General features: G+C 33.9%; 1 protein-coding gene across 11 annotated transcripts in view; it reads left to right on the forward strand.

Annotated features, from left to right (window-relative positions):
- Nucleotides 1-13,669, forward strand: part of MTA3 (metastasis associated 1 family member 3) — a 174,527-nt gene that overhangs the window by 88,736 nt on the left and 72,122 nt on the right. The gene's annotated exons all lie outside the window — the stretch shown is intronic.

The following is a 13,669-nucleotide window of genomic DNA, read 5'->3' on the forward strand; positions in this document are numbered from 1 at the left end:
CTTTCTTCCTTCCTTTCTTTCCTTCCTTCCTTCCTTTCCTTCTTTATTTCTACCTTTCCTTCTTTCTTTCCTTCTTGTCTAATAGTTTTAAAATTTTTTTTTAAATTGACGTGTAGCCAGTTTACAATGTTGTGTCAATTTCTGGTGTACAGCATAATGTTTCAGTCATACATATATATACATATATTTGTTTTCATATTCTTTTTTATTATAGGTTACTACAAGATATTGAATATAGTTCCCTGTGCTATACAGTATATACTCATTATTTATTTTATATATGGTAGTTAGTATGTGCAAATCTCAAACTCCCAGTTTATCCCTTTCCACCCTGTTTCTTCCCTGGTAACTATAAGTTTGCTTTCTAGGTCTGTGAGTCTGTTTCACAAAGTTCATTTGTGTCTTTATTTTAGAGATTCCATATAAAAGTGATATCGTAATGGTATTTTAAATGTTTCTCTTTCTGCCTTAATTCACTTAGGATGATGATCTCTAGGTCCATCTATGTTGATGCAAATGGCATTATTTCATTCTTTTTTTTTTTTTAATGTCTGATATTATTCCATTGTATATATATTACCTCATCTTTGACTGGTCATCTGTCGATGGACATTTAGGTTGTTTCCATGTCTTGGCTGTTGTAAATAGTACTGCAGTAGACATTGGGGTGCACGTATCTTTTCGAATTAGAGTTTCCTCTGGATATATGCCCAGAAGTGGGATTGCTGGATCCATATATCTTTTAGAATTAGTGTTTTCATATTATGTGGATAAATACCCCGAAGTTGAATAGCTAGATCATATAGTAATTCTGTTCTTAATTTTTTGAGGAATTTACATACTGTTTTCCACAGTGGCTGCACTAATTAAATTCCCATGAATGGTGTGTGAGGGTTCCCTTTTCTCCACATTCTCACCAATACTTGTTATTTCTTGCCTTTTTTTTTTTTTTTTTTGCCATTCTAGCAGGGGTGAGGTTGTTTTATTGTGGTTTTGTCTCATTGTGGTTTTGATTTCCATTTGCTTAATAATAGTGATGTTGAACATCTTTTCATGTGCCTGTTGACCATCTATATGTCTTCTTTGAAAAAATGTCTGTTCATTTCTTCTGCCCAGTTTTTAATCAGGATATTTGTTTTTTGTTGTTGATTTTGTATGAGTTCTTTCCAGTACTTTTATTGCTTGTAAATTAGACTTTTTAGATTGAGGATTGTCTGTCTCTTGTTTTTCCCCTCATTTTTTACATTCTTACTTGTTTTTGATTTTGAGCGCAGTCTTTGACTTTTATCTTCTAGTCCATCTGGTGATATTTTAATTTTGCATACCATATTTTAAAATTTCAGAGGCCCTTCTTTATTTTCTGAATGTTCTTTTTCAATGCATCCTATGTTTGTTTTATGAATGAAATCTTTCTAGAATTTCGAATTTCTATCTTCAAAGTTCTTGTTGCTTAAACCACCTGTTTCCTCTAGATTCAGGTTTTTTGAGTTTTGATTTCTTATGTATTTATCTTTTGTGCTGTAGTCTTTCCTCAAATATTAGATGATTCATAGCTATCTGTGCTTTCTTAAAGTTAAGGGAATAGCAGGGGTGACCAGGAGCTACATTTATCTAGACAGACTGTTGGTGGGCTTCTTGTTAGAATGTGGAACAGGTTTTTCTAGGTTCTGTTCTTGAGACTGGAATTTTTTTTTCCTTCCTTTCTTTTTGTCTCTGTCTGTCTGTCTCTCTCTCTTTTTTTTTTTTAAGCCTACAGCACAGGGTATTTCCAGGCAGTCTCCTATCCAATACTCAGTATGTCTGACCCTGCTTAGCTTCCAAGATCAGATAAGACTGGGCATGTCCAGGGCTGTTTGGTCATGGAGTGGAATTTCTTCAGGGCTCTACTAAGTACATCAGTTCCATTTTCCCTAGCATCAGCTCCCTTCATGCATGTTACGGACTTTGTCTCTTAATTGTTTTCTCTTGTATGATTGTATTAGGTGAAACCACCAATGCCATGTTTTATAGTAATGTGTAAAATGGTCATTTGTACCTTGTTCCTGATCTTAGTAGAAATATCTCTAGTATTTCCCTGTTAAATGAAATAGTCATCTTGGACTTTGGTTTGCCCTGATAGTCTCTCTTATCTGTCTGTGTCTTCCAGAATTTTCTGAAATCTTTCATGTATTGATGGCCCCCTCTTTGTAGTGATTTTAGGTTCTTTTGTTTCTAATTCTCATGCTATCATTTTTAAAGGCATCTTAGAAAAGAAGAGATAAACACATGGGCTTTGCCTGTCATTAATTCATTATTATTGTGTTGAGACTGTAAAAATATTACCTCCCCTTTCCCCCATTGGAATGCTGTTAAATGTCTTTCAATTAGGTCACTGGGAAAAATACTTTACAGTATTGAGATTTATCTCTTTGTGTCTCTGTGAAACGGAGTTATCAAATTATTTTGGAAATGCATTGTGACTAAGTTATTCAGCATTGCAAAAGCATTTCCATTCATTTCAAAATGTGTAATCTGAAATTTTTTTTGGTTCATGGTTTACCCAGAGCTGTTAATTTTTGAAGGTAGAATTTTTTTTAGGTGGTCATATATATCAGAAACTAATAAATGAACAGAAAATGCCTATCTATAAGCAGAATTTTTTTTTTAACAAAAAATGTTCCAAAGACTACAAAGCTATAATTAGTAGATAGGAGTTGGGAATTTATTGCCATAGTGAGTTTATGAGTTATTGTGATTGGGGCTGGTATACCCAGTTTGGATTAATCCTCAGGATAACCTGGAATCCAAAAGCAGTGGGTGATGGAGCAATCCTTTTTGTTGGTCAGAATTACAGAAAACTGATCCGGCCCTCTTCTTTTAAAAATTTGAACATTTTTTGTTGTTGTTGTTGTGGGTAGGGAGTGGGGAGAATATATAGTATATTGACATGGTTCAGACATCCAAATAGGGAATAAATAATAAAATGTCGCATTCCTGTACAGTCCTTCAGCCCATCAATGTTTCTAGAATTTTGTTGATTTGCAGAAACATTTTATGCATATAAAAGCAGTGAAGTGTGTGTTTGTGTCTTAAATTTAATGTCTCCACTTAAGTTGTAAAGTAAATTATGGCATTGTTACATTGTGCTTTTTGCAAGAAATATCTTGGGTATAGCTCCATATCAGATCATAAGGCTGTTTTATATTTCTAATTTATATAATCCTAATTGATGGATTTTTGCTTCATTTTAGTTTTTTACTGTTACAAATAATACTGAAAAGTTAGTAAACTTTTACATGGGTCATTTCACACATGCATGATTGTGAGGATGTATACAAAATAAATTGTAATAGGTAAAATAGTTAAAAATGTCTTAATTGTGTTTTCTGTGTTTTGTAGTTTTCATATTTCTGTATTGGTCAAAGCAGGGAGATTGGGCTGAAAGAATTTGTAAATTTAATTTATGATATGTCTGAAGTCTTTTTTTAATCTTCAGAGAAAACAAATTTTTATAGACTTAATGTTTATCGAAAAATAAGTTGTAATGCTAAATTTTAAGTATATAAGTAATAAAATAGAACTCCACTGTGGATTAGCAGTCTCTCCCCAGTTTGGCTATTCATGTTAAAGAAACGTGATAAGTATCTTTAAAACAAAATTCAAGTAAAGACAGTTTTCTTCCTGTACATTTCTTTATGCTGGTATTTTTGTACGATGTTAGATTTTGTAATTTTCTTTGTATGTGTAAAAAAAAATTTGAGTTAGCCAAAAGGGTGCTATTGAGTCTATAAGTAGTACTACTTAAGAAATGAATGTAGCATAAAGAATTTATTTAGTGTTCCTAGGCTTTTAGGATTGCTAGTAGGAGGAGGACCAAAGGAAAAGTACAATAATTGGAGAAAAATCATATAATTTAACATTTTAAAGTTTACATGTTTAGCACTTTTTTTATTGAACGTTGTGTTCGTACTATATAATCTGCCTTTGAAATGACCAGTTTATCCACTGTAGGTTGAAGTATCCTCTTCTCCAACCAACAGCCTAATGCAGAAAAGCACTGGGCTTTATCACAGTATATCCTGTATGTTGTTTTGAGTACTCGTGTTCACATGGTTGTGGAAATGCCTGAGATTTTCCTGGTAATCAGAACAATTTTATTTGTCATCCGGCCTTGGAGAAGAGGCTCTTCCTAATCCTTAGTGCCTTTTTTTGAACATTTCCACTTTATCCTAGCTATGAAAGAAAAAAGTTGAGGGTAGGTATAGCTCAGTGGTAGAGCACGTGCTTGGCATGCATGAGGGTCCTGGGTTCAATCCCAGTACCTCCATTAAACATAAATAAATAAACCTAATTACCTCCCCCCTAAAAATAGTAAAATTAAATTAAATTAATAAAAAGGAAAAAGTGGCATCAAGAGAGGATTTATCCCCCCTTGAATTCCTCTTTGACAGTTTCCTTCACATTTGTTACGAAATCTCCAGGATCATGGATTAATGTCTTGTTGCTTTGGTGCTATCCACATGCCACTAACAGAAGGGACTTTCCAAAATGCTGCTTGTTGTGTTTCTTCAAAAACTTCATTGATCTATCCCATTAAACTTCTCTTTTTTGGCTTTTTATTTCTGTATTTTACCTACTCCAGTGGATGTTCCAGTTTTTGTTTTGTTTGTTTCTTGAGGGCCCCCTTTACCCTGTATTTGTTAACATCTGTTAAAGTAGAATTAACAACAGAAAATATATCTTTGGATAGAAGTATTTGAAGGTTCCCAGATTTCTTTCTCCTCTTTGTCCTTCTCTTCCCTTTTTTTGGTTTAAGATGCATGAAATTATACTCTTTTCCTTATATAGGTAGTCCTTAAATATTTGTTACTAAGATACAGTTATGAAAACCATAGTTCATCAGTTCTATAATGTAGAACACTGGTCCTCAACTAGGGGCAATTTTGTCTCCCAGGGACATTTGGCAAAGTGTGGACAATTTTGGTTGTCACAGCTGGATATGAGGTGCTACTGTCATCCAGTGGGTATAGGTCAGGGGTCCTGCTAGACACCCTATCTGCACAGGAGAGCCCCCACAGCAAAGAATTACCTGGTCCAAGGTCAGTAGTGCCAAGGTTGAGAAAACCTGATGTGGTGTCATTGTAAGTAATCTTCCCTTTTTATATATAGAGTATTCACACAAATTTATTCTCTTTATCTAATTAGGACTCACCTCACTTTAAATTTAAATTTGATTACTTTTTCAAGTTGTATATGAGTATATAGCTGCCATATATGTACATATATGTATATAGTCATATGCCCGGTTCCCACTCTGCAATCATTTTCAACTTCTCTGACAGTGGCTTTAGCATTGATACCACTCTTATACTGCTACTATTAATTTACATCTTTAGAAATCTCTCTCTTTATTCCCTTTCCATTGTGTTTCCAACATATCAGACTTTTATTTAACTTAATAATCAGTCTTTGTATTTTATGAATATGTAAATATTCACATAATTTTTTCTTATATAAACTTTTGTTTTCCTTGGGGTTAATAATTGTTTTACCTTTTCCTTTTGATTAGTCTTCTAAAATGTAAAGAATTCCTAGTCCTTCACTTATCTGAAAATTTTTCACACTTGGCTGATGGTTTGTTTAGGCATATAATTCTGGTTTGGAAATAATTTTCCTGATAATTTTTTTATCTTTTGTCAGATCTTACATTGCTGCTGTTGTGAAATAAAATCTTCTGAAATTATTTTGGAACTTTGAACTTTTTTTTTATTCGTTTATTGTATTCAGTGGATTAAATGATGTATAAAACTGCTTGCTGAATTTCCAGTCAGAGAACCTCGCATGGTTCTTTATGTGAAAAAAAAGTTGGGAATTCAATTTGTGGCTAATGTAAGATTCATAAGACCAATTAAGAAAGATGTCCTTTGGTGGAGGGGGTTTAAAAAAAAACATTTTGGGAGGAGGGTATAGCTCAAGTGGTAGATCACATGCTTAGTATGCATGAGGTCCTGGGTTCAATCCCCAGTACCTCTAAAAATAAATAAATAAACCTATCCCCCCCCCCACCAAAAAAAAAACAAATAAATAAATAAGTCACTCTTAAAATAAATTTTTTTAAAAAACACTTTATTTTGGGATAGCTTTAGATTTACAAGCAAAGCTGCAAAGATATTAGAGTTCCCATATACCATTCACTCAGTTTCCCCTAACCGTTGACAGCTTACACAACCACGGCACCTTTATCAACACTAAGAAATTAACATAGATGCATTGCTATAAACTAAACTTAAGACCCTATTCAGATTTTACCATTCTTTCCACTTACATCTTTTTTCTGTTCCAGGATTCAGTCTGACATTGCATTTAGGCGTCTTGTTTCCATAGTCTCCTCTGGTTTGTGATAGTACCTCAGTCTTTCCTTATTTTTCATGGCCTTGACAGTTTTGAAGAGTAATTTATGAATTTTTAATAGTAACTTTATTGAGATATTGTGATGGTTAATTTTATGTGTCAACTTCATTGGGCTGTATGATGCCCACATACTTGGTTAAACATTATTCTGGGTGTATCCATAACAGTATTTCCTTGAAGAGATTAGTTGAATCAGTAGGCTCAGTAAACCAGATTGTCTTCCCCAATGTGGGAGGACCTCGTCCAGTCAGTTGAGGGTTTGAAAAGAACAAAAAGGTGGAAGAAGGGAGAATTCTCTCTCTCTGCCTGACTAAGTGGGACATTGGGCTCCTGCTCTTGGACTAGGATTTACAGCATCAGCAATCCTGGTTCTCAGGCCCTTGGATTTAGACTAGAACTGCAAATTTTTTTTTTCAAATCCATTCATCAGTTGATGAAAATTTGGGTTATTTCCACTTTTGGGATATTATGAATAATGTTGCTATGAACATTCATTTACAAATTTTTTGTGTGGACATATATTTTCTCTTACATAACACTTAGGAGTGGAATTGCTGGGTCAGATGGCAACTCTGTGTTTAACATTTTGAGGAACTGCCAAACTGTTTTCCAAAGTAGGTGCACCATTTTACATCCTCACTAGCAAAGTATTAGGGTTCCAGTTTCTCCACATCCTTGTCAACACTTGTTATTGTCTGTATGTGAAGTGTATCTCACTGTGGTTTTGATTTTGCGTTTTCCTAATGGCTAAGAATGTTGTGTCCTTTTTACCCCTTCCTGGCAACTAAAAAAGAATTTTTTTTTTCACTTGAAATATACTTGACATACAACATTATGTTAGTTTCAGGTCTACTACATAGTGATTTGATGTTCGCATACATTATGAAATGATTACCACAATAAGTGTAGTAACCATCTGTCCCTGTACAAAGTTACTACAATATTATTGACCGTATTCCTTATGCTGTATATTACATCCCCATGGCTTATTTATTTTCTAACTGGACGTTTATACCTCTTAATCCCCTTCATCTGTTTGTATGCTCACCCCCTCCCCCTTCCTTCTGGGAACCACCCATTTGTTTTCTGTATCTGTGAGTCTGTTTTCCATTTGTTTTGTTTTATTTTTTTAGATTCCATGTATAAGTAAGATCAGATGGTATTTGTCTTTCTTTTTTTTTTTTAGTTTATTTATTTATTTTAACATTTTTTATTGATTTATAATCATTTTTACAATGTTGTGTCAAATTCCAGTGTTCAGCACAATTTTTCAGTTATTCATGGACATATACACACTCATTGTCACATTTTTTTCTCTGTGAGTTATCATAACATTTTGTGTATATTTCCCTGTGCTATACAGTGTAGTCTATTCTACAATTTTGAAATCCCAGTCTATCCCTTCCCACCCTCCACCCCCCTGGTAACCACAAGTCTGTATTCTCTGTCTGTGAGTCTATTTCTGTCCTTTATTTATGCTTTGTTTTTGTTTGTTTGTTTTTGTTTTTGTTTTTGTTTTTTAGATTCCACATATGAGCGATCTCATATGGTATTTTTCTTTCTCTTTCTGGCTTACTTCACTTAGAATGACATTCTCCAGGAGCATCCATGTTGCTGCAAATGGCATTATGTTGTCGTTTTTTATGGCTGAGTAGTATTCCATTGTATAAATATACCACCTCTTCTTTATCCAGTCACCTGTTGATGGACATTTAGGCTGTTTCCATGTTTTGGCTATTGTAAATAGTGCTGCTATGAACATTGGGGTGCAGGTGTCATCCTGAAGTAGATTTCCTTCTGGATACAAGCCCAGGAGTGGGATTCCTGGGTCATATGGTAAGTCTATTCCTAGTCTTTTGAGGAATCTCCACACTGTTTTCCATAGTGGCTGCACCAAACTGCATTCCCACCAGCAGTGTAGGAGGGTTCCCCTTTCTCCACAGCCTCTCCAGCATTTGTCATTTGTGGATTTTTGAATGACGGCCATTCTGACTGGTGTGAGGTGATACCTCATTGTAGTTTTGATTTGCATTTCTCTGATAATTAGTGATATTGAGCATTTTTTCATGTGCTTTTTGATCATTTGTGTGTCTTCCTTGGAGAATTGCTTGTTTAGGTCTTCTGCCCATTTTTGGATTGGGTTGTTTATTTTTTTCTTATTCAGTCGTATGAGCTGCTTATATATTCTGGAGATCAAGCCTTTGTCGGTTTCACTTGCAAAAATTTTCTCCCATTCCGTAGGTTTTCTTCTTGTTTTATTTCTGGTTTCCTTTGCTGTGCAGAAGCTTGTAAGTTTCATTAGGTCCCATTTGTTTATTCTTGCTTTTATTTCTTCTGGGAGAAAATTTTTTAAATGTATGTCAGATGATGTTTTGCCTATGTTTTCCTCTAGGAGGTTTATTGTATCTTGTCTTATGTTTAAGTCTTTAATCCATTTTGAGTTGATTTTTGTATATGGTGTAAGGGAGTGTTCTAGCTTCATTGTTTTACATGCTGCTGTCCAGTTTTCCCAACACCATTTGCTGAAGAGACTGTCTTTATTCAATGTATATTCTTGCCTCCTTTGTCAAAGATGAGTTGACCAAAAGTTTGTGGGTTCATTTCTGGGCTCTCTATTCTGTTCCATTGGTCTATATGTCTGTTTTGGTACCAGTACCATGCTGTCTTGATGACTGTAGCTCTATAGTATTGTCTGAAGTCTGGGAGAGTTATTCCTCCAGCCTCTTTCTTTCTCTTCAGTAATGCTTTGGCAATTCTAGGTCTTTGATGGTTCCATATGAATTTTATTATGATTTTTTCTAGTTCTGTGAAATATGTCCTGGGTAATTGGATAGGGATTGCATTAAATCTGTAGATTGCCTTGGGCAGTGTGACCATTTTAACAATATTGATTCTTCCAATCCAAGAGCATGGAATATCTTTCCATTTTTTAAAGTCTTCTTTAATTTCCTTCATCAATGGTTTATAGTTTTCTGTGTATAATTCTTTCACCTCCTTGGTTAGATTTATTCCCAGATATTTTATTACTTTGGGTGCTATTTTAAAGGGGATTGTTTCTTTACTTTCTTCTGTTGATTTATCGTTAGTGTAAAGAAATGCAACTGATTTTTGAACGTTAATTTTGTAACCTGCTACCTTGCTGAATTCTTCAATCAGCTCTAGTAGCTTTTGTGTGGACCTTTTAGGGTTTTCTATATATAGTAGCATGTCATCAGCATATAATGACACTTTTACCTCTTCTTTTCCAATTTGGATCCCTTTTATTTCTTTCTCTTGCCTGACTGCTGTGGCTAGGACTTCCAGGACTATGTTGAATAGGAGTGGTGATAGTGGGCATCCTTGTCTTGTCCCAGATTTTAGTGGGAAGCTTTTGAGTTTTTCACCGTTGAGTACTATGCTGGCTGTAGGTTTGTCATATATAGCTTTTATTATGTTGAGATATGTTCCCTCTATACCCACTTTGGCGAGAGTTTTTATCATAAATGGGTGTTGAATTTTATCAAATGCTTTTTCTGCATCGATTGAGATGATCATGTGGTTTTTGTCCTTTCTCTTGTTGATGTGATGTATTACACTGATTGATTTGCGTATGTTGAACCAGCCTTGTGTCCCTGGGATGAACCCCACTTGGTCATGATGTATTATAATCTTTTTTATGTGTTGTTGGATTCTATTTGCTAATATTTTGGTGAGGATTTTGGCGTCTATGTTCATCAGTGATATTGGCCTATAATTCTCTTTTTTTTGTAGTGTCTTTGCCTGGTTTTGGTATCAGGGTGATGGTGGCTTCATAGAATGAGTTTGGGAGTATTCCCTCCTTTTCAATCGTCTGGAAGAGTTTGAGAAGGACTGGTATGAGTTCTTCTTTGTATGTTTGGTAGAATTCCCCGGTGAAGCCGTCCGGTCCTGGACTTTTATTTGTAGGGAGGTTTTTAATTGCTATTTCTATTTCCTTTCTAGTGATCGGATTGTTCAAGTGTTCAGATTCTTCTTGATTCAGTTTTGGTGGACAGTATGTTTCCAGAAACTTGTCCATCTCCTCCAGGTTATCCAGTTTGGTTCCATATAGTTTTTCATAATATTCTCGTATGATATTCTGTATTTCTATTTTGTTTGTTGTAATTTCTCCATTTTCCTTTCTTATTTTGCTAATTTGTGCTCTCTCTTTTTTCTTCTTTGTGAGTTTGGCCAGAGGTTTGTCGATTTTATTTACTTTTTCAAAAAACCAGCTTTTGGTTGATTTTTTTCTATGGTCTTGTTAATCTCTATTGTATTTAATTCCTCTCTGATCTTTATTATTTCCTTCCTTCTGCTGCTTTTTGGGGCTTTTTGTTCTTCTTTTTCTAATTCATTCAGGTGGTGGGTTAAATTGTTTATTTGAGATTGTTCTTCTTTTTTGAGGAAGGCCTGTATCGCTATAAACTTCCCTCTTAGCACTGCCTTTGCTGTGTCCCATAGGTTTTGAGTGGTTGTGCGGTATTTGTCTTTCTTTGACTTATTTCACTTAGCATATCTCCCTCTAGATCCATCCATGTTGTCACAAATGGCAAGATTTCATTTTTCTTTTAATGGAGAAATGCTTTTTTTAATGAAGAAATAATGGTTTTCATTGAGCAGGGAAAGTTTAAAGTCCAATAAGTCTCGTGTGGCACTAATAAATTTTCATTTTTCCAAGGAGGAATGGTCGTCTTGTACCATTCTATCAGCTTCAGTTGTATCAAAGTGCAGGAAAGTCATCAGGTAGTGGGGAAATGGATGCTAATTTAAACTTTTTCATGTTTAATTTGTACAATAGGTAACATTTTTAGATAAAAGGAAAAATAACCTGTGTACACATTTTTACGTAAGGTTTTTGAGTTTGTAGAGATTATATTGGACATCTTATTAAGCAAATAGATTCCAGGCTGATCAGCAACTGCTATTAAACACTGGACCATGTTGTATTATTGTATTTATTCACATTTCTCTCTGTTCCAGCACTCTGCACAGTTTCCAAGCCGGAAACAATATATTTTTAAAAACTCTTTGAATGATCGGTAGGAAAATATGTTATCTCTGTAGAAATTCTGTGCTTCTGTGTGATTCTGTATAGAAAAGCAGTATGAATGATTATATAGACCTGGAGTGATCTTTCTGAATGTTGTGTGGTCTTTGATATGTTTTATATCATTATGTTTGGATGTCTTCATTCCTAAAGATTTAAAGTTCTGTGGAGGTGACATAATTAGGTACATTGCTTGAGGTTCAGGATAAAACAATTGGGTTATCTATATTCACAATTTGATAATGGTTCCTTTAGTTTGTGGTTAGAAATGTATGATGTTTTTTCCTATGAGCCAAGATTTGTTCAGCATAAAGGAAGCCAACACTTTAAATCTCTTTTTAAACTTCTTTTGTCAACAACGTTTGGCATGGTTGTACATGTGTTAATTATATATTCATATTTACTTCATAAAATAATTCTGACTCAACCTCTTACTCTGTTAGCTGTTAATGTATGTACATGAAAATTTAAGTGTCAGATTTTCATTTTTAATTTGGGAAAAAATACACTATAGCTACATTAAAGAGTTTAAAAATTAAATCACCTGTTATTCTTTCATCTTGGTGTAAAATCTACACTTCCAAAAATAATTTATATTTTAGATTGGTGAGATATCCTTCTATTGGTTTTGTAATCATGTTGTGCCTCTAAAAACAGTATAACCAATATTTCTTTGTCTCCTAATATAATTGTGAAAATAGTGGTTTAGTGATTCAGTTTAAATTCTTTTGTCATTTCAGACAGTATGGCGGTGACTTCATGTTTTATTGTTTATATGAATTTTCAGTGTCTGTTATCCCATAAAATTCAAGTGGTATCTATTAATAACATTTAGTAGCTTCTGCTCCCCCCCCCCATTTAAAAAAACCTCTGATTTTGGAGAACTTAAAAAAAAAAGATTTTTTTTCTAGATGATTAAGTATTAAATGTTAGAAATACTGCTTTTTCAGCTGTTACTGGGGCAAAAAAAGTAAGTGAAACTATTTTTGGAAATCCCATTTATTACTTAAGTGCTCTTGCACGTGTGAGCACGTATTCACAGGTCATAGAAGTTCTATGGCAGCTGTAGTTGTGCTAACAGCAACAGAGCAATTTCCCTACTCTAAATCTGTCCTTTGTAAGAGCATGTCAGATTATTATTGACTTTGAGTGTTATATGCACTGAAGGAATGATGTTAATTTTTCTGCTTCAGTAATATGCATGAAAAAATATATTAGAAAAACAGAAAACCTGTATAACTCTTGGTAACCAAATTAGAGATTTGACAGGATAAGATGGAAATACCACATGCTCTCAGAGAAACCTTTTGAAGCAATATTAACCTGAGATGATTAACAGAGAAAGATGTTTTGATTATAGGAATTCTTTTTTATTTAATGAATATACAATTGCAAAAATATTTTGTAAGCTACAATTTTTGACCTGTGTTAATATTTTACTTTTGCTATTTTATCTTGCTTTTGGTAATTTTTTCTTTTGAATCATATTTCACTCTGATAATCCAACAAAGCCCTTCTAGCTTCCTATTTAATGTATATGTGATGTATTTGTTCTTGTATGTTATTTTGTGGAGAGCAAGTTGTGACATTTGTTTAGAAAATCAAATGACATTATAACATTAAAAAATATTCTGTGAGCCCTGACCAATATCTGTAACTTGAATAGCCTGTCAGAATTCTCGTTTCAAATTTGTAGCTGTTCTGAATTTTTCAAGCTGCTGAGAGTAATTTAAAAAATGTTTGTAATACATATCACTACTTGGATAATCTTAATTTTTCTCAAGTGTAGACAGGTCTTTTTTAATAGACATTTTATTTTTGAACTCACACTCAGCTATGACCAAAGATAAATGCTGTCAGACTTCAAGGTCCTTGAATCTGTCAGTCTTTATTTGCCCCTTGCTCTATAGAAGTCCTTGTGTTTAAATTTTAACTACTCTTTAGAGCAGTTTCAATAAAGATAGTCCAGATGTGAATGTGTATTATTTTTAGGTTCTCATATGCAGTGGCTACTTAAAAAATCTGAAGATTATTTTAGGCAAATTTGCGTGGTGATGTCTTTGAGGGACCCTTGTATAAAATTATCTTATATTAATTCTTTACAGAATCAGAAACTGACTCTTTATCTAAAGGTTGCATTGTACTCTGCTTTCTTGGAAAATAAGGAAATTACCTATAAAGTGTTTTATGTTAAAAGAATTTACTGCCTAACATTGTTCCCTCCCCAGGTTGGCC

This window comes from Camelus ferus, chromosome 15, assembly GCF_009834535.1.
Source record: "Camelus ferus isolate YT-003-E chromosome 15, BCGSAC_Cfer_1.0, whole genome shotgun sequence".
Lineage (NCBI taxonomy): Eukaryota > Metazoa > Chordata > Mammalia > Artiodactyla > Camelidae > Camelus > Camelus ferus.